The 27,721-nt window shown below is 39.0% G+C and overlaps 1 pseudogene; it reads right to left on the bottom strand.

Moving 5' to 3' along the window:
* Window positions 1-7,419: 7,419 nt before the first annotated feature.
* The window catches only part of LOC122127443, a 140,653-nt pseudogene continuing 120,351 nt past the window's right edge, over window positions 7,420-27,721 (bottom strand).

A 27,721-nucleotide genomic window follows, 5' to 3' on the forward strand; every position in this document is an offset into this window, starting at 1 on the left:
AGTTGAGCAGTGGTTCAAGTGACAGAACACGCTAGCATTAAGTAATAAAGTTCAGGGACCATGTACAGGCCCAGGTCTGTTGTGCATGTACACAAATACGCATGACAACACATAAATTTTAAAAGAAAAGAAATAAAAAAAGAGAACTACCTGCACCTGCTTCCTGACTTAATGTAATCTGGTTTTATTGTTTGGTGTTTGAATAAGGCTACTTGTTTACAACCTTAGGAAAGAGCACATTTCAGTTGCTTTTTCTACAGTGAACTTGGATGTAAGTCCTGTGTTGTCCTCAAACCCCTGAGTTTCAACAACTGAATATTACAAGTACTGGGATGTTATGCCTGAATGAAATCAACTGATGGTTGAGTCTGCCTTTGCCAGCTGACACTGTCCACGGGTACTTCTAGTCATTAGACACTTCCTATGGAAGTGACTGTCCCTTGTAACGTAAAGACTTTTCAGCGGGGGGGGGGGGGAGGGGTTGGGCTGGTAGGGATGGTAAGGGGAAAAAAAGGAGGCAACAATGCTTAATAAGAAATGTACTCATTACCTTGCTCATGTAATTGTAACCCCTCTGTACAATATTTTAACAATAAAACTTATTAATAATAAAACAAACAAACAAAAAAGACTTTTCTGCCCCCTGGCTCCTGAAACCTCCTCTGAAGTTTTCTTCCTCCTGTTGTCTGGATTCAGCTCATGTGTGCTCCTCTCCAAGAGGCTGAGCAAGCTTTCTTGGAAGATGCATTCTGTCTCCAGGGAGAATGAGACATAATACCTCTTTGGGCAGTAACTCAGGTTTCTGCCCAATCCCATCTGCCAGGATTTTGACTGGGCACTCAGAGCTGCAGCTAATATGGAATGAATGAAAAAGACAACAGTGAAATGGAAGACCTCCCTAAAGAGCTTAGAGAAAGAGTCATAGATTGGAAATTGCTTGGAATATGGTCTTCCCTCCATGAGGCCTCTCAATTCACTAGCTAGCATTCCTGGGCTGGAGTGCCCTCTTTGTGGCTCCACCCTTGGTCATGTAGACAATTCCTATATTGCCAATGTGACATCAAAAGCTGATGTTTCCAGGGACATTGGAGGGGACAGTAAGAGGTAGCTACCTATTACTTACACACAAACTTCTTAGGCTGTCTAAAGAAACGAAGTCTGGTCATTTGTAGCATTGTGTTGGCAAATTCACCATCTATGGATGGGAGTGCACCTTAATCCTAGTGGAGCTAGAAGTGTCATACAAACGGATTACCCTGAAGCTTTGAGCAGAGCTAGCTGTTGCTGCTGGCTTCTCAACTATTATGTCTTTGAAGTACCAAGAAAATGATGAAAACATCAGCACATCAAAGCAATTCTCAGTGTTCTTTTGCCCCAAGAGTTCCAAAATAAGTTTCCAGCAATAGTTTCGCAAAACTTTGGCTGCTTTGTCCCCAGGAGAGAGGTCACCTGCCCAAAGTGCCTATTGGACCTGGACATCATCTTAGAAACCAGCTCATCTGGGCTTGTTTGAGGGCTCTTGAGGTAGGGGGGTGGTGGAAAGTTGATATCCCCAGACCTTATGTCTTTTATCGAGGCATTATCTCTTATTATAATGGCCTCTTTTCTTTTCAGTGAATATCAAGTGTTGTCCTGAATACTGGGTACAAAGCTGTGAACAGAATGAGGTACTTTCATCATGGGGCTTATTTATTGCTGCAAAGCCTAATGCATCATAAATAAGTGGAGATTATGCCAAACTGTTTGATTTCACAATTGAGGAATGTGTAGCTTATACACAAAGTCCAAAAAACAAACAGCTTTAATGTTGTTTCTCTCTTTTTTTGGTGGTAGTAAGGCTTGAACTTTGGGATTGGCGCTGTCCCTGTGCTCTTCAGCTGAGGGCGAGAACTCTATTTGGTTTTCTGGTGATTATTTGGAGATAAGAATCGAAGGGAGGGCTGGGAAGGTGGCTCAGTGGTAGAGAGCTGTCCTTGCATGCTTGAGGCCCTGGGTTTGATTCTTCAGCACCACATAAGCAGAAAAAAATCCAGAAGTGGTTCTGTGGCTCAAGTGGTAGAGTGCTAGCCTTGAGCTGAAGAGCTGAGGGACAGCACCCAGGCCCAGAATTCAGGCCCCACGACACGACCCCCACCCCAAAATAAAAAAGAATAGCAGGGAGTTTCCTGCCCATGCTGGTTTTGAATTGTGATCCTCAGATCAGCCTCCTCAGTAGCTAGGTTTACAGGTGTGAACCACTGGTGCCTGGCTAATGTTGCTTCTTACATGCTCACCTTTGGTGCCAACTACCTCCATGAGTCAAATCTCGAAGTGTCAAATTGAGAACTATCTTGAACTTTGAGAAGTTATAGGGAAATAAAAAATTCAGAGATATATGCCACAGGTTAGGGAGTCATAGTTGGATTTGAATGTTTTGTCTCCCTTTGGGTGAATGCTTCTTCTTCAAAGATTTAACACTTTTCTCAAAAACAAAACCAAAAAAATGGGATGGATATACTTAAGCCATATCTTGTCTTGAAAGCCTTCTTGTTTTGAAATTATTTTAAACTCAAAGAAGAGTTGCAAAGAGTAGTGAGAGTTCCCACATACTTCTTCACTGCTTTTTTACTATGAACATACTATTAACATCTTATATAACCACTCTCATTTACTGATTCTAAGACATTCACATTTGCACAATATTATCAAGCTCCAGATGTTATTTGAATTGTATCATATCCCTCTCTAATGTCTTTGTGTATGTGTTCTTGTATTAAAGTACTGATAGCCACAAAAAGGGGTTGGAAATAATTTTTTCCTTACCTGAAAAGGAAGAGGCATGGGACATAGTGCTAACATTGTATAAGCGTGGAGACTGCACATTTTGGAAATGGTTACAAGCCTTATTAAAAGAACTATCTAATTAATAAAAGTTGTCACCCTGGTCAATTGTCCTGGGCCACTGCCTCAAATGTTGCCTTAAAAACCAGCTGGACACACACCTATCAACCTATGCCACATATCTTTAACCAGTCTTAGTAGAAATTTGCAGCCCAGAAAAATGTGTGATAATCCTTTTGAGCCGGTGAGGGGCCCTGCTGCTGCTTCTACCCACCCTTCTGGATAAAGTTCAAGGACGGCCTGATAGTCATATGGATGGAAATCTATGTTGTCATCCTGACCATGTTGACCATAGTGACAGTGGACTGGACTCCTGCCTGACTCCATCACCTCTGACTGCTTCCCAGTGGAAAGCTGCTTTGGATCTGCTGAAACTGAGTCTGTGGCATATTATTTCAGTGATATCCAGTAACTCTTCTCTATTCCCACAGTAGATATTGAGGGCAAGGATGATATCACTGGCTTGCCTCAGGCACTTCAAGGATTAGGAAACTAGAAATCCACTCTACAATCAAAGCCTTGCTTGGTTCGGGTGTGGTAAAAGGCCGCTTCCAACAATGGCTATAAAGGAGAGATCTTTATCAATGGAGGTAGTAAGAGGAATGAAACTCACCCCAGCTATTGGAAATAAAAATCTAACAAAATTCTCCACCCAAGGGATGCCTTGAGGCAGTTCTGGTAATCTGGTTCCTCAAGCCAAAGAAACAAAATTGGCCCAAAAGCCACAAAGAAACTCAGGGAAAGAAAGAGTGTAGTAAAGAAAGCCTTAGAAAGGAATTGAAAAAAAAAAAATCTCCTCTGGATTAAAAAAAAAAAGGATATAAAAATAAGGATTGTCTTAAAATGTTTGTCACAGTGAAAAGGGGAAGAAGACAAACCCCAGAAAGTTTAAGTATGTAATAAATGGTAGGAGTATGTCTTAAAAATGAAGCTTATGAGTAAGTTGGTATGAAATTAAGCTAGCTTTCATATACATAGAGTCAGGATGGGTGAACTGATGTGGAACTATTTTTTATGTTTATCTGTATGGTAGGAAGGAAGGATATGCTCACTTCAATCTAGATGCTGGTTTAGCTAATTAGAGCAGCCAGGTAGACTCATTGTGAGAGGGGATTCTCTTAAATTTACCAGGACTGAATGACTCCTTCCCTTTGCCCTTTTGCGCTCACATTGCATTCTCTATTCCAAAGGGTTTATGCCCTGTGAAATGATGTTTGGCAGACCATCCTTCTTGTGTCCTCGCTTAAAAACTGCAATGTTGACATAGATGACTGCTCCAGTCTTTACAGGCACTGCAGACTGTTCAACAGGAACTCCATTCCCAATTTCAGGCACTCCTGCAGGCAGTCCCTGTAGTTGGCCATAATTACTGACCATGAGACACTGTGTGGGTCATATGACATCAAAAACAAACTATCTCTCCTCAGTGGAAAGGACCTTATACTGCTATCCTAACAGCTCCAACCACTGTCAAGGTGAATGGGATCTGGTCCTGGATCCACGCTTCACCACTTAAGGTGGCCCGGCTACCAGAAGAGACAAATGGATGGTGTATAAGGACACTGAAAAGGCTCTCAAGCTAAGACTTATCTCATCATAATTTTTGATTTATGCTTCTGTGCTCTAAATGCTGTTAACTACCACTGGCAGTTTAGAATCAAAGAGACAAGGGGACAGTTTTCTTACTTCTGCTATTGTAATGTCCCTGATTGTAGCAATTTAATTTTACCAACCAACTCAACTTGTGGAATATGACAAAATGCTTCAGGCATCTTGATGTCACACCCCTTCTCCTACTATGTTCTGGTGTAATGGAAGCCTATGGTCATACATTAATCCAAACTTGGACTCTTGGATTTTGATAACAGCAGTTCCCCAATTAAATCTTTATACCAAAAGTGAAAATTTTCAGAGATTGTTATCCCACCTCTTAACCAACAGGACAGATTTTATTCCTATACTGTTAGGGGTGAGTCTGGTTACCTCTGTTGGAGGAGCAGCTTTTTCTGGAGGTGCTGTAAGACATAGTTTAAAACTAGCTCAGGAATTTGAGGAGAGGGTCGATGAGGATACTCATGCCTCTTCAGTGTCTCTGGCATGCATACAAAGACAACTGAACTCTCTAGCGGGGGTGGCCTTGCAGAATTATAGGGCACTAGACCTTCTCACAGCTTCCAAAGAGGCAACCTATGTTTTTCTAAGGGAAGAGTGCTGATACTGTGTAAATGAATCACGGCTGGAGAAGAAAACATAAAGGTTCTAGATAAACTGTGTGAAGGACTCCACCAGCACCCATCTGCTAAACTACATCTAGTATGGGCTCAAAGCCTTTTGTCCTGGTGGCTAGTATCCCTAGCCACCAGCAATTATACTATTTCTTCTACTTGTTATTACTGGTTCCTGTGTGGTTAACTCTTTGATATCACTTATAGAAAAAATAATTGGGACTGTCAAGCTGATGGCCCTTCAGGCCCAGTACAGCCTCCTGAGTCAGGAAGAAGAGTCAAGAATTTGACTCAGTTACAAAACGAAGGGGGAATGTAAGGATCCCTTAGGATAAAAGACCCCAAGACCAAGCAAGGACACTGAGTCAGGATATTAACCTCTTATGGGGAACTGAGGAATGCAATAATCTCTTGCTTGAAACTGAGGAATGAAATAACAGGAAACTGCTATTGTAAAAGTCCCTTGTTTGAAAAAAAAAAGTTGATGTTATCATATTAATAGAACTTTGCAGCTTGTACCAGCTTGTGTTTTTTGCCTTCATTAGCGTAGGCTGTGTCCATGTTTAGGGTCATAGTGTTAGCTCCCAAGTCTACACTGTGTCCCTGGCAGGACAACTTCTGTAGCACCTAACAAACTTCTTTAATCTCTAAGCCCGCTTTGATGGACGCATTCTCAGACCCTGTAAGAATTGAAATAACAGTGATTAAGTTGTCTTAGACACTAATGAGGGGAATTTGTTTTAAGGATATCTCAGGTAACCTCAAAGTAAGAATAGAGTAGGAGCAGACCTAAAATCTAGAAGTAGCCATGAACATCCATTGGCAACCTGGGAATGATTGTCTCCTGAACCCACATACCTATTTCAGCATTCTCACTGTTCGGAAAATGGAGGAAAACAGAAAAGAAATAGGCCAGACTCGATGATCAACAGGTGAGGACTGTTTATTGCCAGCAAGGTGCACAGACCTTTCAGGTTTGGAGGTTGTTCGAGGGACTATATTTTGGCTGGACTTATATAGGGCTTGTTTTCACAAGGAAGCAGAAAATGAAAAGTGGCTTATGCTCTCTTAGGCCACAAGGAGACGTCCTTGACCAGGCCCACAAGTTGAATGTTCTACTCTGGATGAAGGGCTATTGTCCCCTGGGGACCAAGTGTTATATCCTTGGCCAGGCACTGATTGGAACCTGCCTGCTGACAGGCATGTGGCCACTCCTGTTTTCTTATACCTGGTGTCTTACTTGAGCTGGAGGAATTAGGCAGGAGTGAATCTTTCACTCACCCTCAATTCAGGCTTTCACTGAGCTGGATGCAGAGCAAAACAAGCACAAAGCCACTGGTAACAACCAAAAACCAGCCCTGCTTCTATTCCCTGCAAACATTCTCCAGGAAATATTGCCACACCATGCAGAACAATTCCTACCAGATCTGCTGAGTTTCTGCTAGGCCCAAAAGTCGGGTTCCCTTTCCATTTTACTTTTCATTTTCAGTCTTTTTCTCTTGTTTGTTTTTCTATGAGATCTCTTTTATTTGTATTCATACACACACACACACACACACACACACACACACACACACACACATACACACATTTGTGAAAATACCTTACAGAGAAGTTACAATTACATGAGTACATGAGCAAGGTAATGAGTACATTTCTTATTAGGGATGGTAAGAGGAAACAAAGTGGGAGGATGGTAAGAGGAAACAAAGTGGGAGGCAACAATGCTTGATAAGAAATGTACCCATTACCTTTTATTTGTATTCTGTGACAAGTGATCTGATTTTTCCCTGTTACTGCTTCCAATACATGCTGCCCTAGGTCCAATTGAACACTCTACCACAATGCCTGGACCTCTGCTGAAACAGCTTCACCTAGTCCTATAATTGAATCCCAGGAGGCTGGGAATATGTCTCAGTGATAGAATGCTTCCCTAGCATGCATGAATTCATGGGTTCGATTCCTCAGCAACACATAAGCAGAAAACACCAGAAGTGGTGCTGTGGCTCAAGTGGTACAGTGCTAGCCTTGAGTAAAATAAGTTCAGGGGCAGTGCAAAGGCCCTGAGTTCAAGCCCCAGGACTGGCACAAAAAAGGAAAAAGACTTGAACCCCAGGGCCTCCGATGTCACATTTAGAAGGCATGTTTTCTTCCTACATTGTCTGTCATGTTTATCTACAGCTTTCTCTAACAAAGGTTTTTCATTGAAACTACAGTTGCTTACATCTCAGGCTTAGGATCTGATATAGGGATTGATCTCTGGGCAACAGGGCTGGTTGAAATGCAAGACATTTCCTTAGCACAATTCAAGGGCCTACTCTACTTGTTTTAGTGTTCTGGGAAAGTTTTCTAAAGCAGTTTTGAAAGCTTGAAGAAAGAAAGCACAAAGCACATTGCTGGTCTCATTAACTATTGGGTGAAAACTCCTGAAGAGTGGTGGGAGGTGGGGATGTCTTCCTGCTTGGCCCATAGTAGCACGGCATGCAGCTCTTCTGCAATCAAGCATATTTCTACTGATCTTATGTGGACATGCCAGCCATCCTGGTACTCTCCAGGTAACATTCCTTAGGCACCAGGAACTCCATGTAATGAAGTTCAGGGAGTTTACACAGTGCAGAGAAGAGGCAGTTGAGGGTGCAGGCTGACAGCAGATTAGCAAGGAACTTGAGCTCCTAGAGATAGTGGCAGGAACACAGGCCCAGGATCATCATGACCACATAGCTATGGGTAATAGCACACTCCACTGGGATCCACACCCGCACTATCTGGACAACCTGTTGCCGCAGCTTGAGGAAAGTAGAGGGATATAAATGAAGCAGATTGTGTCTACTGAGGTGCAACACATCCAGCTGGGCAGCATGGATACAGTCTGCCAAGAAGTTCATGTCCACATGGTTCAGAGCACAATTGGCCAGGTCCAGCATTCTCAATCATGTCCTGAAGGGGCTGTAGAACATGGAGTAATCAGCACAAATCAGAGGAGTTCCATGTGAGCAACAATGGATGTGAGCAATCCATCTGCTTGTCTGTCACAGAGAACAAAGACTTGCAGGGCAAGTCTTGTTCTTACCTGACTGCATGGAGTCTGTGAAAATAGTTTTGACACATGGTGCTACATGAAATGCAAATGTCTGTGTCCATAAATATGGTTCACTGGGATGCAGCCTGGCTCCCTTGCTTTCACACAGTCTACAGCTGCTGGGCTTGCTGTGTGGTTCAGAATTAACCTGAACCAATGAAACCTTTGTCTTCATCTCACCTAAATGGCAGATTTTATCAACAACCATTTTCATATGAAAGGAGTTATGTACATGATCTTGGAGAAAACATCCACTCTGAGAGCTTGCTACAGGGGAAATGAGGCATTAGTAAGAAAAAAGAGCCATTATTCTAACAATAGAAGAATCCATTACTGTAGAGCCAGGAAGGGAAAGCCAGACATCACCAACTGAGGCACCATATCCACAATCCAATAATTCTGATTTAGATAGTGTTGGCAGCAAGCATCAGCAAAGGGGCAGCTGGACCCTGTCTCTGACTGAGTCCCTCACTGTCTGTTTGTGCATGCCCCTCTTGATATCATAGCTGCAAATCGGTGAAACTATTAGCTAAGGCCTTATGAGAATCCTGCTTGTGGAGGAGGCCAGGCATTCCCCCAATTCCCATGAATGATCTTGGGTTAATATCTGCTCAGGAAGGCCAGGGTGATACTGCAGTCCCACCGTCAGCTGACAACAACCTCATGTCACCCAGCTGAGCCAGATTTCTATACCTGACCTGAGATAATGCCAGTCACACAGTGTTGGGAACTTTTTTTGCACCACAATAGACAACTACAGGAGTCATTATAGTTAGCTATGCCTTATAAAGCAACATTCTAGACCCATTAGTTAGCATGTTCTTTTCACAGAGACCTCTCCCTCTCCCTTCCCCCTCCCGCTTTCCCTCTCTGTCCTGCTCTTCTTGCTTTCCCCCACTCTTCCTCCTATCTATGCTAGGAATTACAGGCAGGGTTTTTCATGTGCTAGTCAAACACGTAGCATCAAGGCACATTTTAGCCCTTATCTTTCTTTCTTTATTCTTTCTTTCTTTCTTTCTTTCTTTCTTTCTTTCTTTCTTTCTTTCTTTCTTTCTTTCTTTCTTTCTTTCTTTCTTTCTTTCTTTCTTTCTTTCTTTCTTTCTTTCTTTCTTTCTTTCTTTCTTTCTTTCTTTTTCTTTCTTTCTTTCTTTCTTTCTTTCTTTCTTTCTTTCTTTCTTTCTTTCTTCCTCTGTCTCTCTGTCTCTCTCTCTCTCTTTGTCTGTCTCTTTCTCTCTTTCTTTACTTATTTTGAAGACAAAGACACCATTCAAACTCAGTATCTGATGCTTTTGCTCACTGGCTGGTACTCTAATATTTGAGCTACACCTTCAACACCCAGACCTTGTTTTTTGAGGCAGTCTCCCTATGTTATCCAGGCTGGACTTGAACTCACTTTCCTTCTTCCTCAGGCTTCTGAGTGTTGGGATTGCAAGCCTGGTTTTGATGTCTACCTTACACATTGTCTCTTTCTAACTAGAAGCATTCCCCTGAGGTCCCTCACTATTCTGGATCAATCCTGGTCCTCTAACTTCTTTATTTCTCTTTTGTGCTCTCTTATGTGCAGCTCCAGAGAGCATTGAGCTTGGGGCTTTGTGAATAAGCTGTTCTTCTACCTATCACTCAGTGCCCCTACAGCCTGTGAAGCCAAGGACCAGAGTGCTTGACCCATCCCTCTTCCTTTCAGTCTCTGAGACTCTGAGAATCTGGATCTTCCCTGTCAGCATGGAGAGGGCCACACTCAGCTCTATCAGGTAAGTCATGTGACTGAGCTCTCAGGAGATGGAGCCAAGGAGGCAGTCTTCATGCTTAGAAGTTGGGACAGAAGTGAAGGGTGTGTCAAAGGCCTTGATGGGGAGGATGAGTGAAGTCAGATGAGGGAATCCCACCTGGTCTAACAACTGCTGCACATGCCAGCATGTAGCCGCACATTGTGGGCCACTTCCAGCTTGCACAGCTAACCTGTCCTGGCTAGGCTTAACACCTGCAGGAGCTACCCAGGGCTCAAGCTGTCTTCCCTGAATGAGGGGCAGTGCATCTGCAGAGCAGCCATACCTACTGATTTCAGGGCCTGCACCACTATCTCAAAGTTGCCTTCAATGACAAATAAATAAATGAGGACTTCAATAGGTCACCTGACTGCACAGGGCTCTGCCTGTAGTTGGCAGCATATTCTAGCCAGGAGCTCAGTGTGGCCCCACTTTCCCAGAGCCCTTCCACAAGGGCATTGCTGTACCTGCACATCCCGGATACCCATAAGGTCAGATCTCCACAGCTGATGAATCCTTTTAAAGAATTATTTAAGAAGGATTTTTTCCTTTGTTTTATTTAGAAAAGAATATTTTAAAGGTTCATTCCCTGGAAAACACTTGCCCAGTTTTAAATGCCAAGACAAATAGTTGGGTTCCACATGAGAGTGCCATTAAGATACTAGAACTCTATGTACTTTTCAGGGATACAATGAATTTTGGGATGACTCAATGTTTTAGGTATCCATGATTCTAATACTAGATACATTTCTACTTTCTCAAAACTTACAGAGAAGAGATTTTGATTCCAAGAGACTTTGAATAATAGTATGAAGTCTTTCATAACTCCGCATCAACACTTCATTTTATGAACTTATTTTCCTAATATAATTTATGAAGCTTTATAGTTAATTATTTTCTCCAAAGTCACAAAATCATTTTTTGAAGATTTTCTAATAGGGATAAAGCTTTGCGACTGAAAGGTCAATATAATCCTTTTTGTCAACTATAATCAAGAATCTCTTGAAATTATTTTTGAATGTTAAATTCCTCCAAAGCCTATAGTTGAATGGAATCGCTTCTATCCTGAGTGTATGAATTGTGTGTGCTTGGGAAAAGTTCCATTTATCCCATTAATATGTGGAGGATATTTCACAGGGAGGAGATCCAGATAGTACCTACCCACTTTGGTCTCATCTCTGTACTCTGTGCGTTTGGACAAATTTCAATTTTGTTCACGACTCATTTAACTTCTGTAGATCCTATGATGAAGATACTCCTTGTTTTTTTTTGGGGGGGGGTCTGGTTGTGGGGCCTGAACTCGGCCTGGGCACTGTACCTCAGCTCTTCAGCTCAAGGCTAGCATTCTACCACTTGAGCCACAGAGCCAATTCCGGCTTTTTTCTTTTTGCTTATGTGATGCTGAGGAATTGAACACAGGGCCTCAGGCATGCCAGGCAAGCACTCTACCCCTGAGCCAACTTCCCAGCCTGATGAAGATACTCTTAAATTTATTTTTTTTTCTAAAATATATCAGAAGCCTGTAAGTATTCCTCAATACATCTTGTATTCCCACAACTTATGCAATCCCTTCCTTTGATACAAAAGTCCTTCCTCTAATTAATATTAGCTAACTCCAATAGTATAGTATAAATAATTACTCAGGTTGAGGAGAGAAAGTTGTTCTATAAGTGAAATAAATACTTAGTTTTCTCAAATTTTATCATTTTTTAACCTCTGAAAAACTCTAGAGATCCTAACTAAAAGCAGCTTTCATTTACACACACGAGAAAAGAGGTTAATTAATCTATTATACACCAAGAACAATGATCGTCTGAGAGAAAAAACCATGGCATTTATAATTATGGCTGTTATTATTATTTTAAGAACTTTTGTATCCCTTTTTATCCAAAGAAAAAAATTAGATACTATTCTTAAACAGACCAAGTTTCATTACCAAGAAAGCTAAAAGAAAACCTAAATAATGTGAGAAAATAACTATATATTATAGATTTTAACCTCAGAGAATATATGAAGAACTCCTTAATCAAGTAACACAAAAGGAAATTCACTTTAAAATAGTTGTGGAACTTGAACAAACATTTCTTCAAAGCAGAGAGATAAATCACCACTAAGCAACCCCAATGTTGCTAGGAAAATGCCATCAAAATCACAGGAAGATACTGCTTCATGCCTTCTACAATGATTGTGACTTTTAAAAAAATACAGAAAATGGGCTGGGAATGTGGCTTAGTTGTAGAGTGCTTGCCTAGCATGCATGAAGCCCTGGGTTCAATTCCTCAGTACCACATAAACTGAAAGAGCTGGAACTGATGCTGTTGCTAAAGTGGTAGAGCAAAAGAAGCTCAGGAAGAGTGCCCAGACCCTGAGTTCAAGCCCCAGGACTAGGAGAAAAGAGGAGGAGTTGAACTCTTTTGGCACAGCTAAGCTAATGAGAATGTAGAATGTTACAACCACATAGAAAACAGGTTGGTGAATCTTCAAAGAGTCTAACATAGAATTACAATATGACTCAACAATTCTATTTGTAAAGATACAAACAAACAATGGACAATAGAACTTACATGGATGCCAGTTTTCATTATAGCCTTATTTATAAATACTGGATAGAAACCTTCCTAATGTTCATTTATAGATGAATGAATAAACAAAATATGGCATCTCATAGTGTGGAAATTAATGTGCCACAAGAAATAAATGACACTCTGTACATGCTGTAACATGGACTGCACCAACCTTGAAAAACATTATAAAACTAAGTATTTCAAACCAGACACAAATGCATAGCTCATGTAGGATTGTACTTATAAGAAATATCTAGAATATACAACAGAAACTGATAGCAGATTAGAGATTGTCCATAGTTAGAGGGAGGAAGAGATGAGTGACAATTTATCGATTAATGACGATACAGTTTCTGTTGGGTCTTCGTCCGTCCCACGAAAGACGGACGGGGTCTGAGGAAAGGTAAGTGCGGAGCTCACCTGTTCCCCAGCCTCCCTCAGCCCTGGAGACAATCAGACACAGGGGGGAGCCAAATCCAGCAGGTAGAAAACTCATTTATTAACAGAGAGCAGCCCTTTTTAAAGACAAAAAGGGCGGGTGGCATGGCAAGGGAGGAAGAAGAACCAATCACTGTCAAGGTCATACCCTATCATGCACCTCGGCCTTCACGGACTGGTTAGGCACTGATCGGAAGGTCAATTGGGCTCTGCCCACTCTACTCTCTCCCAGCGCCATCTTTGCTGCCCATGTGCTCTACAGTTTCTGTTTGAAGCAATAAAAAATTTAAATACTGGTTATGGTTGCACAACACTATGAATATGAGCAATGTAACTTAAACACTTATATATTGGAAATTTGGTTATTTATAATTCACCACAATTTAAAATGTCAAAACATGAAAATTAGTATTAAAGATGTGTTTCATGGGCTGATAAAAACCAAAATGACAGCTCAACATGAGTGGCTCATGCTTGTAATCCTTGCTACTCAGGAACCTGTGACCTGAGGATTACAATTTGCAGCTAATCCAGTCAGGACTTTTATCTCCAATTATATACAAAAAAAAAAAAAACTAGAATTGTAGCTGTGACTCACATGGTAGAGAGCCAGCCTTGTGTGAAAAGGGCTAAGGGACTTGAGCTCAAGCCCCAGTACTAGCACAAAAGAACAAAAAAAAACCCCAAATGATAATGGTTGTTCTCAGCACTCAAGAAACCTACTAATTTTTTGTTCTTTATCAATGTTTCCCTAATGTTAGGATATGAAAAACACATCCAGGAACATTTAAAAATTCATCTTTCCTCAGCGTTTCCATAAATTCATGGCAAATCCCAGAATTGCTATACTGATTTCTATTACAGGCTTGTGACATCATGATTTCAAAACCGCACACGAGGGGCTAGGAATGCAGCTCAGTGGTAGTGTTCTTGTGAAGTGTGCACAAGATCCTGTGCTCCATCCCCACTACTTCTATGAAAAAACTCCAAATCACAACACACATACTCATAAACAAAAGTATTGTTTTAACTGATCATTTCCTATAAGAATGGCTTCTATTATTTCTTTGACTAATGTTTATCAAATCTGTGGCTCCTAAGAGAGACACAATTTACATTAATAGAGTTAACTGAAGTGATAATTTATGTGGAAGTTAGAAATTTCTCATAAACTCTAACGGAGAGCATTACATTTCAAGTGGTAATAGGGAATTTCTTTTGTATTGCAGAAACCAGTAACATTTAGAGGCACATCAAAGACCTTTTAAAAGAGAGTATGGGAAAGAATAACATGACCATTTAGGAATGCATCAATTTCTTTTTGAGACCATAAAATAATAATAATAATCAGAACCAATATTTTCTGGATTTTGAAGATTCTGTGCATTAGCACAATGAAAATATGAAGTTTTTATAAAATTTAAAACTCTTCATTCTAACAGATCACATACAGTTGGATTTAAAAGTTTCTCTTTCTTATTTGGTAAAAGAAAATGTTACATTTTGTCTGGCTTGCCCCACAGGATAAAAAAGAGCAAGAAAATCCAAGTATTCCAGCTGGTTGCTGGTGGCTCACACATGTTATCTTAGCTGAGGATGAGATCTGAGGATTGCAGTTGAAAGGCCAGGAAGAAAACTTCCTGAGAAATTTATCTCCAATTAACCACCAAAGAAAGCCAGAAATAGGGCTGTGGCTTACGTGGTAAAGTACTAGCCTTGAGCAGAAATGTTCAAGTACAGGACCCTAGCCCTGAGTTCATTCCCCAGGATTAGCAAAAACCCAACGAAACCAAACAAAAAATACCACCCAAGAGAAAACCCCCAAATATCCCCTTTATTCCAATCTTGCTTTCTCAGATATTAGTCAGCACTTGCCTGATAAATCCTGCCCCATATTGGTGAGCATTTTCCCCCTAGGAAAACTTGATCATTCTCCATCATGTAAAGTCTGAAGTGGATGAGAAAGAGAGGTGTTTGAGGCTTAAGCACTAATATTTCTTTTAGTATCTTTTTTCCAGTAGAAGGACAAATTGATGAAGTCTGTTATTACAATATCTCGAAGCTGGGATTCAGCTGAGCTGCATTCCTGAGTTCATAGAAGTTACGTTATGCTGCTCAGTTCTACAAGAAGAGGTCCATGTTTTTATTTTCCATGCTACTTCAACACTTCAACCCTTGACATTCAGATAGACTACACACACACACACATGCCTTAAAGGGCTTCTCTTCCACATTTTGCAAAAGATAACGTTGAGCATGTTAGGTTTAGGTATCCATTTCTGTTGTTGCCAGGGGTCAGCCTCGGATCACAATCCTCTACATACTCATCCTTCATAGATCAAATTATAATGTGTACCATTATCCCTGCTTGTTGGTTGATCTGGAAACTCACATTTTACCCAAGCTGGCTTCAAAATGCAATATTCTATACTACTTTCCAAAGGGGTTGAACAAGTTTATACTTCCACCAACAATGCAGTAAGGTTCCCTTCTGTCCACATCCCATTCAGCATCTGTTGTTAATAGAGTTCTTAATTATAGCCAATCTAACTGGGGTGAGGTGGAATCTCTATGTTGTTTTGATTTGCATTTCTTTTATGGCTAGGGAGGTTGAGCATTTATTTCTTCATTGGCCATCCTTCTTTCCTCTTCCGAGAAATTTCTCTTTAATTCTTTAGCCCACTTATTTATTGAGCAGTTGTTTCTTTGAGGATTTGTTGTTGGGGGATTTAATTGAATTCCAGGTATATTGTAGATATGAGACACTTGTCCGTTGTATGGCTAGTGAAGATGTTCTCCCAATCAGTGGACTTCCTATTGATCTTGCCAGCTATGACCTTTGTCTTGCAGAAACTCTGCAATTTCATGCACTCCCATTTGTCCAACCTTTCTTTGATTTGTTGTGTTTCTGGATCTCTTTTACAAAAATTTCTGCCTGTGCCAAGGAGGCCTAGGCTTTCTCCTTTTTTATCTTGTAATGTTTTCAGGGTGTCTGCTTTGACACCCAGGTCTTTGATCCATTTGGAGTTGATTCTGGTACAGGGTGATATATAAGGCTCTAGCTTTAGTTTTCTATAAGTGATTAACGAATTTTGCCAGCACCATTTACTGAAGAGGCTGTCTTTCCTCTATTCTATTTTTTTAGCTCCCTTATCGAAGATTAGATGGCTATAGGTCATTTCTGGGTTCTCAATTCTATCCCATTAGTCCTGAAGTCTGTTCTTGTGCCAGTACCAAGCTGGTATCATTACTATGGCTTGGTAGTAAAGTTTGAAATTTGGTATTGATATTCCTCCAGCACTATTCTTTCTGTTAAGGATCGTGTTTGCTATTCGGGGTATTTTATTATTCCATATCAGCTACTTTGGAAAGTAGTATGGAGGTTCCTCAGAAGACTCCATATAGAGCTCCCCTATGACCCAGCAATACCACTTTTGGGCATTTACCCAAATGATCACAAACAAGGCCACACTAAAGCTACCATCACGACTACGTTTATTGCAGCATTATTTACCATAGCTAAGATATGGAACCAACTCAGCTGCCCCTTCATAGATGAATGGATCAAGAAAATGTACTATATATACACAATGAAATTCTCTGCTTCCATCAGAAAGAATGGCCTTGCCCCATTTGTTAAGAAATGGAAAGGTTGGTACAAATTATATTAAGTGAAGTAAGTCAGACCCAAAGAAACATAGGTCCCATGGTTTCCCTTATTTGCAATAACCAGTATATGTCTGAGACAAGCAAAAACGGTCAGATAAATTGATGTTAGGCAAAATGAACCCTAAGATAAGGACTCAAATGTTTTTTTTTCTTTCTTGTGATTCTTTCTTTTTTTTGGGGGGGGGGTCCGGTTGTGGGGCCTGAATTCTGGGCCTGGGCACTGTCCCTCAGCTCTTCAGCTCAGGGTTAGTGCTCTATCACTTGAGCCACAGCACCGTTTCTGGCTTTTTTCTTTTCGCTTATGTGGTGCTGGGGAATAGAACCCAGGGCCTCATGCATGCAAGCAAGTGATCTACCACTGAGCCACTTTCCCAGCCCCTTTCTTGTGATTTTTTCTAACATATTTATAAGATGATTTCTTTCTTGCTTTGTATGTCCCTCCCCCACAGTATAACCACTGTTTTCACTGTATTTGATGTTGGTATAATTTGTGGAGGGGAAGGGAATAAACAAATTGTTTAAATAGGTATACATGTGGATCCATTACAACAATGAGATGTACAAGACGTTATGTCGAAAAACGAACTTTACAACTTTAGTGTGGGACGGAGGGCGCATGTGGGGGAAGGGATGGGAACAAAGAAGGAGGCAACAATGCTTGATAAGAAATGTACTCATTACCTTGCTCATGTAATTGTAACCTCTCTATACGGTACTTTCACAATTAAAAAATGCAATCTTCCCTATCTCCACCTCCAGAATAGCTAGGATTATAAATATGCCACCGTGTTCAATGTAAAATTAACTCATTTTTTTGTTTGACTGAGGTTTGAACTCAGGGTGGCATTCTACCACTTCATCCATACACCAGCTCTTATCAAGTTTTTTATCTTTAGTTTATGAATCACTTAATTCACTCCTTTATTTTAGGAATTATAGTTTATTTTTGTTTTCCTTAAAACATTTGTGACAAGGAAGGAATGTTCTGTTTGAAAAATAAAGATAGTTACCCTTTAAAATATTTACTCTATATTGAAGCTCTTGGAAGCCAAGATATGGCTCAAGTGGCAGAGCACCATCCTTGAGTAAAAACCAAGCAAGCATGTGAACAAGCCCCATTTTACCGCACACACACACACACACACACACACACACACACAATAAAACACTTGGCATGAAATTTTAAGCTTTACAGGTATTAATAATTTTACTTCTCACAAAAATGATTGTGTTAACTAATACCTATAGTAGCACACGAAAAGTCACTAGAATTATATATACTATTTTATTTTCCAGATGAGGAAACTGAGTCATGGGAAAGGTCAGATGATATTTTAGAAGAGGAAGCCAGGAATTCTGTTTTAGAACCCACAGGACTTAACACACCATTTACACTATAATACTGTTTGATTTAGTGTATTAAAAATCCCCTTCTGTACATTGTTTTTACCACACCTCTGATGGACTTCCCGCTCATTGTATTGATTAAAATTTGACCACTTTCATTAACTCACTAAACATTTTTCCAGAGCTGCCCAGGCTTCTGAAAACACTAAGCTAAGAGATAATTTTGAGGGTCAAGTGACTTAAATCTGCAGAGATAGGTTTGTACGAATCTAATGAAGGTTAAGCTTATCCTCTTGGGAGCCCTTCAAGATCCTGGAAGTGGAAAAAGCTGTGGTCACCCAGTCAAAAATTTTGATACATTTTGAGACATATAAATTCAAATGGATAGAACTAGTATATTTTTTAACCCAATATCTCCTGTGTCATTTGGCATGCTTTCTTCCCTTTTTAATTATTTTTAGATAGTTGTACAAAGGAGTTTCAACTAAATGAGTCCCTTTACATGTACAGTGCATTTTGATCAGTTACTGCTTCCATCGTTCTCTCCTCCACCTATCCATTTCCTTGCCTATTTTCTAGTATGTCTGAGTTCCATTTCCACATCTGCACATTGACTATTATGACTATATTTGCCCACCATTCATCCCTCTATTTGTCTACTCACTTCTGCTTATTTCCCATCCCTCTCACTCATGTTTCAGCTCCTTAGTATTCTTTTTGTTAAACTATTGTTCAAAGTTGTACTAATTTATATTCCCACCAACAATTAAGGTTCCTTCTCCCCTCCTACTCCATTCTTGCCAGCATTTGTTGCTGTTTGTATTCTTGATGATGGCCATTATGTCTAGAATGAGATGGAATCTTGATTCTGTTTTGATTTGCATTTCTTTTTTGGCTAGAGGTCTTCTACAGGTTGTATTTTTAGGTTAGTAACCATGTCCTTTGCTGTGCAGAAGCTTTTTAGCTTGATACAATCCTATTTGCCGAGTCTCTTTTCTATTTTCTAAGTTCCTGGAGTTATATTTAGGGAGTTTCTGCCTATGTCAATACATTCTAATGTTTACTCTTTCCTGTAGTAAAGTTTCAATTCTTATATTGAGGTTTTTGATCCACTCTGAATTGATATTAATTTAAGGTGTGAGAGAGGTCATATATATGGACATTTGGTTTTCCCAGCACCATTTGTTGAAGAGGCTGTGTTTTCCCACCATACATTTTATCAGATAGCTGTGGGTTCTTGTATTCATTTCTTCGCCTTCTAGTCTGTTCCACTTCAGGTCTGTCATACTTTCTAGAGTGGCTAGGACTATTTTGAGATTAACTAAGGAGAATGTGAGTTGGAATTCATTTAGTTTGATTTTACAGAAGTCTCTTATAATCACATATTGAATACTTTATTTACTGATAGTCATTGTACTGTAGCAATAATTTTCATGGCACATTTTTAGTAGAAACATTGAGTAAAGCTGTTTAGTTGTTTAATCATTTGTTAATGAAGAGGAATTCATCACATAGATTGCCAGAATATTTTGGTTCTCTTTCTGATTTATATATATACACTTAAAATTGATGAAAGCAACATAATTGTTAGACACACAGGTTAATGAGTGTCTAAGTAAGTTGAAAATGATTTAAGGTTAGTCTCTGGACAGGAAAAAAATAAAAGGATCTGAGAATATAGAACTCACCTAGAAAAAACTTCTGAGAGAGGATTTCACAAACAAGACAATTCAAAACTGAAAATATGGAAGAATGAAAATATAGTCAATTATATTGTATGAAAGTACGAACTATTTTTTATAAAATATATTAATAAAAAATTATCATTTTACAAAGGATTTATAGTATAACCTAAAATAGTAAAATACCTTTTCATTTCAAAGAATGAAAAAAAGACACCAAAGGAATATGGGATAACTGCAAAAGACGCTACATATGGATGATGGGAATATCATAAGGAGTAAAGGAAAAGAAATAGAAAAAGTATTTGAAATAATAATGACAGAACTTTCCCCAAATTAATGTCAGGTATGAGCTACACTTTCAGGAGAAACTCTGGAAACAGCAAGTTACCAGAATGAATTCTACAAACAACAATAAAGGCCCCCAAAAGAAGAAAAAATCCTCACACAAACAGTTATATGTGGTATGCTGTAATAGTTCATGGTTATAAATTAAAAATAGCCAAAAGGTCTAAGCGTCTTGCAGAACTGTAGTACAATGACAGGTGATGACAAGTCCGTGGACACTTTCCTGATGTCTATGACCCCATGAGAGCAGAACTTTCTAGAGGATTACGAGGTTCCTATGACAATGAGTCTGAAATACCTTATTTTCCCTGATGACAAATCATTACACTACTTATAAGCTATATGAATCTTAAAAATGAAGCTTAATCTTGCAAAATCTGCTTAAAGTGCATTTATGAAAGAAAGAACTGATAACTCAATATAAGAATAAGAAAATGAGAAGCATTCCTAAACTCTGAAAATGGAATTCTCAAAGTTAGTCAGCTGACTACTGACCATATACATGCCCTGGACCTGCTTCTATTTTCTACATTGTAACACTGCTAGTGGTTCATACCTGTAATTATAGCTACTCAAGAGGCTGAGATCCTAGGATGGCAGGTCAAAGAAGTCAGACTGGGCAGAAAAATACCAGAAAATCTTATCTCCAATTAACCAGCAAATAGCCAGAGGTATGTCTCAAGTGGTAGCATACTAGCCTCAAATCTCAAATAAATAGAGAGAGAATCCAAGGCCCCGAGTTCAAGTCTCAATTCTGGCACACAGAAAAACAAACTAAAAGAATACTGCTATGGAGGGGAGGGGAGCATAAAAATATAAAAAATAAAAAAGAATACTGCTAAAGGAAAGTTTTTGATTATTAGAAGGGGCTGAAGATTTATAATTTTATATTATATACGTATATAATATGTGCAGCTATAATTTAAAATATATAATCAATTTATACATGTAAGAGAGTCCAATCATGATATACATTATCTAATATGTTTTTCCTATTTTTTACTTTATTTATTGTGTAAATACTGTACAGAGGGGTTATAATATATTTTTCTATGGACGAACAAAGACAAGAATTTCTTTTTTAGAAGCCAAACAAGTAAGAATATGAAGTGAAATACTTAAACTCTACTAAAAACAAAAATCACTAACCTGGAATTCTGAACCCATGAAATTATTCTTCATCAGTCAGATAAATATAATTGACATCTACATTAGAAGGGATTGTATTCAAGTTCACACATGAAAAAAAAAAGGTCACACATGAGCTTTCATTGAGACAGAGAAAATTCCAGGTCAGAAGATAAATGAAAACAATAGAAATAATATAATACCTGTTCTTGGACCAAATAGAATTAAACTTGAAATCCATAATATAAATTAATAATAGAAAGATACTTAAAGATTAAACACAGCTAGGTGTCCAGGGTACATATCTGTTGTCTTAGCTATGTGAAAGGCTGAGAGTAGGCAGATTGATGTTCCAGGCCAGCCGGGGTGGAAAACAAAAGTCTTCAAAACTTCATTTAATGGAATGAAGATGGTATACACCAGTCATCTCAGCTATGATGAAAATCCATATGGGAAGGGGGTGAGACACATCTCAGAAGTATATAACCAATGCTAAAAAGACTGGAGATATGGATCAGCAGTATGACACCTGACTAGCAAATGTGAGGGCCTGAGTCAAACTCCAGTGTCACCTAAACAAAGAAACGAACAAATATATCTCAAACTGTGAAATGCATCAGAAGTAGTGCTTTGAAAGAAACTTCTAGCACTGAATGCATACAGTAGGAGGTAGATCTCAAGTTATTAAACCAAGTTTCTATTTTAGTTAACTAGAAAAATTCCTGAGTTCAATCTCTAATACCACTACCACCACCCAGAAAAAATAAATGAAACTTGTAGAAAATCCATACACCGAAACCTGCAACGATAAATTCAAAAGTAATTCTTTGAAAAGATCAAGAAAATCAGTAAGATACTACTTAAGACGATGATAAGATATATTAACAATATGAGAAATAAAAGAGATCTCTGATGATTTCAATGATGTTAAAGGATAATAAAGATAACAAAGGAATATAGGAATATTGTGAACAATCCTATGCCACAAATTTGATAATCTAAATGTAATAGACCAATTTCTTCCAAAATATCTGTCAAAACTTACACAAGAAGAAAATCAAGCAGGATAAGTCGGAATCAATTGAAAAAAAGTGAATAGCTAGGATTACAGGTGTGAGAACCAGAACCTGTCCATCTTAATATATTTTTAATGACTTCAAGTCTATCAAGTTATCACAAAGACTGTGAAATCTTATTACTTATTTATCCTTTTTATACTAGGTGCTATTCTAGTTATTTTTCCATGTATTATTAACCTGTGTGATAGTTACATTAGGCTTTGGGGTCGGTATAACTACAAATTTTCCAGAAAGAAATGGATGCAAAGTAAATTGTTCAATTCTATGAGGTGGGTTAAATGGCAGACCGGGGGTTCAAACCAGAATTTGGTGCTTGTGCCTTAATGCAGTGTACTCCTCTCTGTGCCACTTCTGTGAGATAGGATGCATTTATAATTCCCTACCTGGATTTCTATTTCACTTTGAATTCTATAGCATTTGCTATGGGTTCCATAGCTTTGTTTTTATTTCCTCTGCTGTAATTTTAGGTCTTAGAAAGGGCAGTGATTATTTTTTTACTCTGTCCTATTGTTTCAGACTTTTAGACTATATATGGACCCAGCATTATGAAGCAATTTTCCACTGGTCTAGATAATTTAGCACACACTGCAAACTCTGAAAGCTTCAATTGGGAGATATGTCCAATTACTTTCCAATCTATTTTTATGTAATAATCAATTTTGAAAGCAAAACCCATATTCTGTTTGTAGGATTTGCATTTTGCTTAAAATAAAGTCCAATTTCTGAGATTCTCTAATAACCATTGTCGATTATCCAAAACCTTATCAAGTCAAATACTTGTCTCACTTCTTCGTCTACCAAAAAGAAACCTGGAGTTCCCCAATCTTAATATTTTGTGCCATTTCGAGCATAATAATGTAACAGGTCCGAAGGCCCTTTGTCTGAGGGGCACTATCATTTGGGCTCAGAGATTAACCAAAAGCAGTATAAAAGCTTGGCATCTCAGATTCCACTTTATATCCACCTACCAGACCAATGACTTACTGTATCCAGGTTCCAGCTGAGAAAACCTGAGATGATGAACTGCCTGGCTCTCTATGAGTACTGCCTTCCACCTCTCACCACATGAACACGTGTGTGACTGGTACTTTAAAATTATACATTTGTTGTTGGATGCTGGTGTCTCACACCTGTAATCCTAGCTACTCAGCAGGCTGAGACCTGAAGATCCTGATTCAAAGCCAGCCAAGGCAGGAAAGTCAGTGATATTTATCTCCAATTAGGTACCCCTGAAAAGCCCAAAGTGGAGCTGTGGCACAAGTGGTAGAGTGCTAGCTTGACTAAAAAAGCTAAAGGAGAGCATCCAGGCCCTGAGTTCAAGCCCTAAGAGTAGAACAAAAAACAAAACAACAAAAACAAAAAAATATGCATTTCTCTCCTGCCACTGCTTTTTCCTCCTCTATAAAGCTAAAGAAAATGTGTACTCAACTTGGGAGGGGGAAGGAAGGAGCTGGGGAGGTGGGGAGGGAAGGTATGGTAGAGGAAAAACAAAGGAGGAGGAAACAATGTTGGAAAGGAAATGTATTCATTACCTTAATCATGTAACTGTCCCGCTGTATTCTATTTTTACAATAAAAAACATAAAAAATAAGAAAATATATGCTCAGACTGGACCTATGGAACCAGGAGTATATTCCTGGACCGTGTAACAATGGGTTTCATCTATCAAAGTTAATGGACGTATCTTTGATGCTTATATTCATAAGCCATGTATTTTGGCATTTTGAATTTATGACAACTTTTTTTGCTAGCTTTGAGACTTGAACTCAGAGCCTTGCACTCTTGCTTGGATTCTTCACTCAAGGCTGGTGATCTCCCACTTGAACCACAGCTCCACTTCTGACTTCTTGTGGGTTAATTGGAGATAAGAGTCTCTTGGATTTGCCTACCTAGGCTCACTTTGAACTGTGATCCTCAGATCGCAGCTTCCTGAGCAGCTTAGAATACAGGTCTGAGCCGCTGGCACCCTCCTATAACAAATATTTTTAACTTTTCAAAACCTCTGTGATCACCTGCCCTTGGAACAGGTAGCAGTACTCTGTTATATACCAATTTTCCTCCACAGCACCTAAGCAATCGTCCCAGAGAAATCTTCCCTTACCTCCTACTACCTTGTCCCTAGACCCTTCTATAACCCCAATTTCTGTCTCTCTGCTCACACTGTCTTCATTTTTTCCACACTACTTACTGTCATCTAAAATAACAAGCTTAACTATAGGAAATTGTGATTCCCTTAGGGTAGAAGCTCTTGTTTGGTTTCTATGTTTACTTCCACATGGTCCAACATTAGAATAAGACATTTTATCTGCTTCATCAGTCACCTATCCCTACTTCCCTAAATCCAGTACCTGGCAGATATAATAAAATATAAACCATCTTTTCTATCTCAATCATTTCCTTCAATACTGAGTTAAGATAAAAAATCAGGATGATAATTTACAGCACTTCCACAGAGAAGGCCTTTGGGTGTGATTTCTCTACATGTCTAAAGATACACCTTTCTATACACACACACATAACCCTGATCCCAGCACACATTGTGAGCATGCCACAGCCATTGCTCTGTCATGGGATTGTAATATAAAGTCCATTTAATAGTATCATTACATAATTGATATTTTTGTGTTTCCCTGTGAGCATGGTACTTGTTAAATTTGTAGCAAATTTAACAAGCATCTCAGTGACAACCAAACCTCTACATTTTTTTTCCTGTGAAAGGTGCAATGGGGAATGATACCAGGCAGGCCTGTATCCTTATATTGATTGACTTAATCAATTTTATGATGGAATCATTATTTTGAACTTATTCTGCTAAACTGTAGTTGGTTTGACAGAAATGTGGCTATGTATTTTTTGAAAATGGAAGAGCTTTGTGGTGCTAGGTCCTCTCAGGAGCAAACCCACACGAAGTGATAGATTTTTCTTTTTCTTTTTTTTTAATTTAATTTTATTTTATTTGTGAACATACTGTACAGAGGGGTTACAATTACATGGGCAGAATAATGCGTACATTTCTTACCAAGCATTGCAACCTCCTCCTTTGTTTACCCTTCACATCCCTTCCCAGCCTCCCTCCTCACTCCCCCCCCAATCCCAAACCTACTCATTTCCCCACCCCTTCCCCTCTCCCCCCGCACCGACGTTGTAAAGCTCGTTTTGGACATGACAAATTGTACTTCTCATTGTTGCAACAGGTCCACCTGTATCCTTAAACAACTGGTTTTTCCCCATCTCCTCCACAAGTTATACTGACATCCAATATAGTGAAAGCAGGGGTTATACTGTGGGGGAGGGACATACAAAGCAACAAAGAGATAATCTTATAAATGCGTTAGAAACAGGTGCATGAAAGAAAAAACCATTAAAATACATATCTAAGGGTTCATTTTCCTGACATCACATTATCTGGCCTTTTCTGCTTGACTCATATATTGCAAATAAGGGAAACCATGGGACCTATGTTTCTTTGGGCCTGGATTACTTCACTTAATATAATTTTTTCCATTTCCTAAAAAATGGGGCAATGTAATTCTTTTTCATGGAGGCATAGAATTCCATTGTGTATATATACCACATTTTCTTGATCCATTCCTCTACTGAGGGGCATCTGGGTTGGTTCCATATCTTAGCTATGGTAAATAATGCTGCAATAAACATAGTTGTGCTGGTAGCTTTAGTGTGGTCTTGTTTGTAAACATTTGGGTAAATGCCCAAAAGTGGGATAGCTGGGTCATAGGGGAGTTCTATGTGAAGTCTTTTGAGGAACCTCCATACTGCTTTCCAAAGTGGTTGAACAAGTTTACATTCCCACCAACAATGAAGTAAGGTTCCTTTCTGTCCACATCCCCTCCAGCATCTGTTGTTGTTAGAGTTCTCGATTTTTGTCGTTCTAACTGGAGTGAGTTGATATCTCAATGTTGTTTTGATTTGCATTTCTTTTATGGCTAGGGATGTTGAACATTTTTTCATGTGCCTATTGGCCATACTTCTTTCTTCTTCAGAGAAGTTTCTCTTTAAGTCTTTCACCCAATTATTTATTGAGCAGTAGTTTCTTTGAGGATTTGTTGCTGGGGGGTTTAATTGTTTGAGTTCCAAGTATATTTTAGATATGAGACCCTTGTCCATTGTATGGTTAGTAAAGATCTTCTCCCAATCCGTGGGCTTTCTATTGATCTTGCTAGCTATGTCATTTGCCATGCAGAAGCTCTGTAACTTCATGCAATCCCATTTGTCCAACCTTTCTTTGATTTGTTGTGTTTCCAGGTCTCTATTCAGAAAATTTCGGCCTGAGCCAAGGAGACCTAAGGTTTCTCAAATTCCATCCTGTAATGTTTTCAGAGTGTCTGCTTTAAGTTCAAGGTCTTTGATCAATTTGGAGTTGATTCTGGTGCAGGGTGATATATAAGGATCTAGCTTTAGTTTTCGACAGGTAGTTAACCAATTTTGCCAGCACCATTTACTGAAGAGGCTGTCTTTCTTCCATTCTACTGTTTTAGCTCCCTTATCGAAGATTAGATGGCTATAGGTCTGTAGGTTCATTTCTGGGTTTTCAATTCTATTCCATTGGTCCTGAGGTCTGTTCTTATGCCAATACCAAGCTGTTTTGATTACTATGGCTTTATAGTAGAGTTTGAAATTTGGTATTGATATTCCTCCAGCAGTGTTCTTTCCGTTGAGGAGCGTTTTGCTATTCGGGGTCTTTTATTGTTACATATGAATTTTTGGATTACCTCTTCTATTTCCTTGAAGAATGAGGGTGGAATTTTGATAGGAATTGCGTTGAATTTGTAGATAGCCTTTGGAAGTATTGCCATTTTCACGATGTTAATCTTTCCAATCCAGGAGCATGGGAGGTTTTGTCATTTTTAAAGTTCTGTGTTGATTTCCTTTTTCAAGATTTTAAAGTTTTCATCATAGAGGTCCTTCACTTCTTTGCTTAAGTTAAGTCCTACGTATTTTATTTTTTGTGGGGCTGTTAAAAATGGAATTGCTTTGCTAATTTCAGCCACACTTTTCTCATTGTTGGCATACAGAAAAGCCATTGATTTTGGGGGGTTAATTTTATAACCTGCTACTTTGCCAAAGTTTTGAATCAGCTTGAGTAATTTGGGAGTGGAGTCTATGGGATTCTTTAAATAAAAGATCATGTCCTCTGCAAAGAGGGAGAGTTTTATTTCTCATTTCCCTATTTGGATCCCCTTTATGTCTGCATCTTGTCTTATTGCTGTAGCTAGGCATTCTATTACTAGGTGGGAATGAAGTGGAAATTATAAGAGGAAAAAAAAGTCACTGGAAAACAATTTTTTTTTCAAAAAAGGCGAAAATTAAAAATTGAAAAGTTTTAGAAAAGAAAAAAAATTATATATATAAGATACCAAAAAAAAAAAATAGAGGAAGAAGAAAAAAAATAGTTCTTTGATTTTTTTTTTTTTTTATTTTTTCGGGAGGAGTCGGAAGAATCCTGTATCTCCCTTGTGTCTGTAACCTACCTCTTGTTGGAGTCTCTGGTCTGCTTG

This window comes from Dipodomys spectabilis, unplaced genomic scaffold, assembly GCF_019054845.1.
Source record: "Dipodomys spectabilis isolate Male_0828 unplaced genomic scaffold, ASM1905484v1 ptg000301l, whole genome shotgun sequence".
Classification (NCBI taxonomy): Eukaryota; Metazoa; Chordata; class Mammalia; order Rodentia; family Heteromyidae; genus Dipodomys; species Dipodomys spectabilis.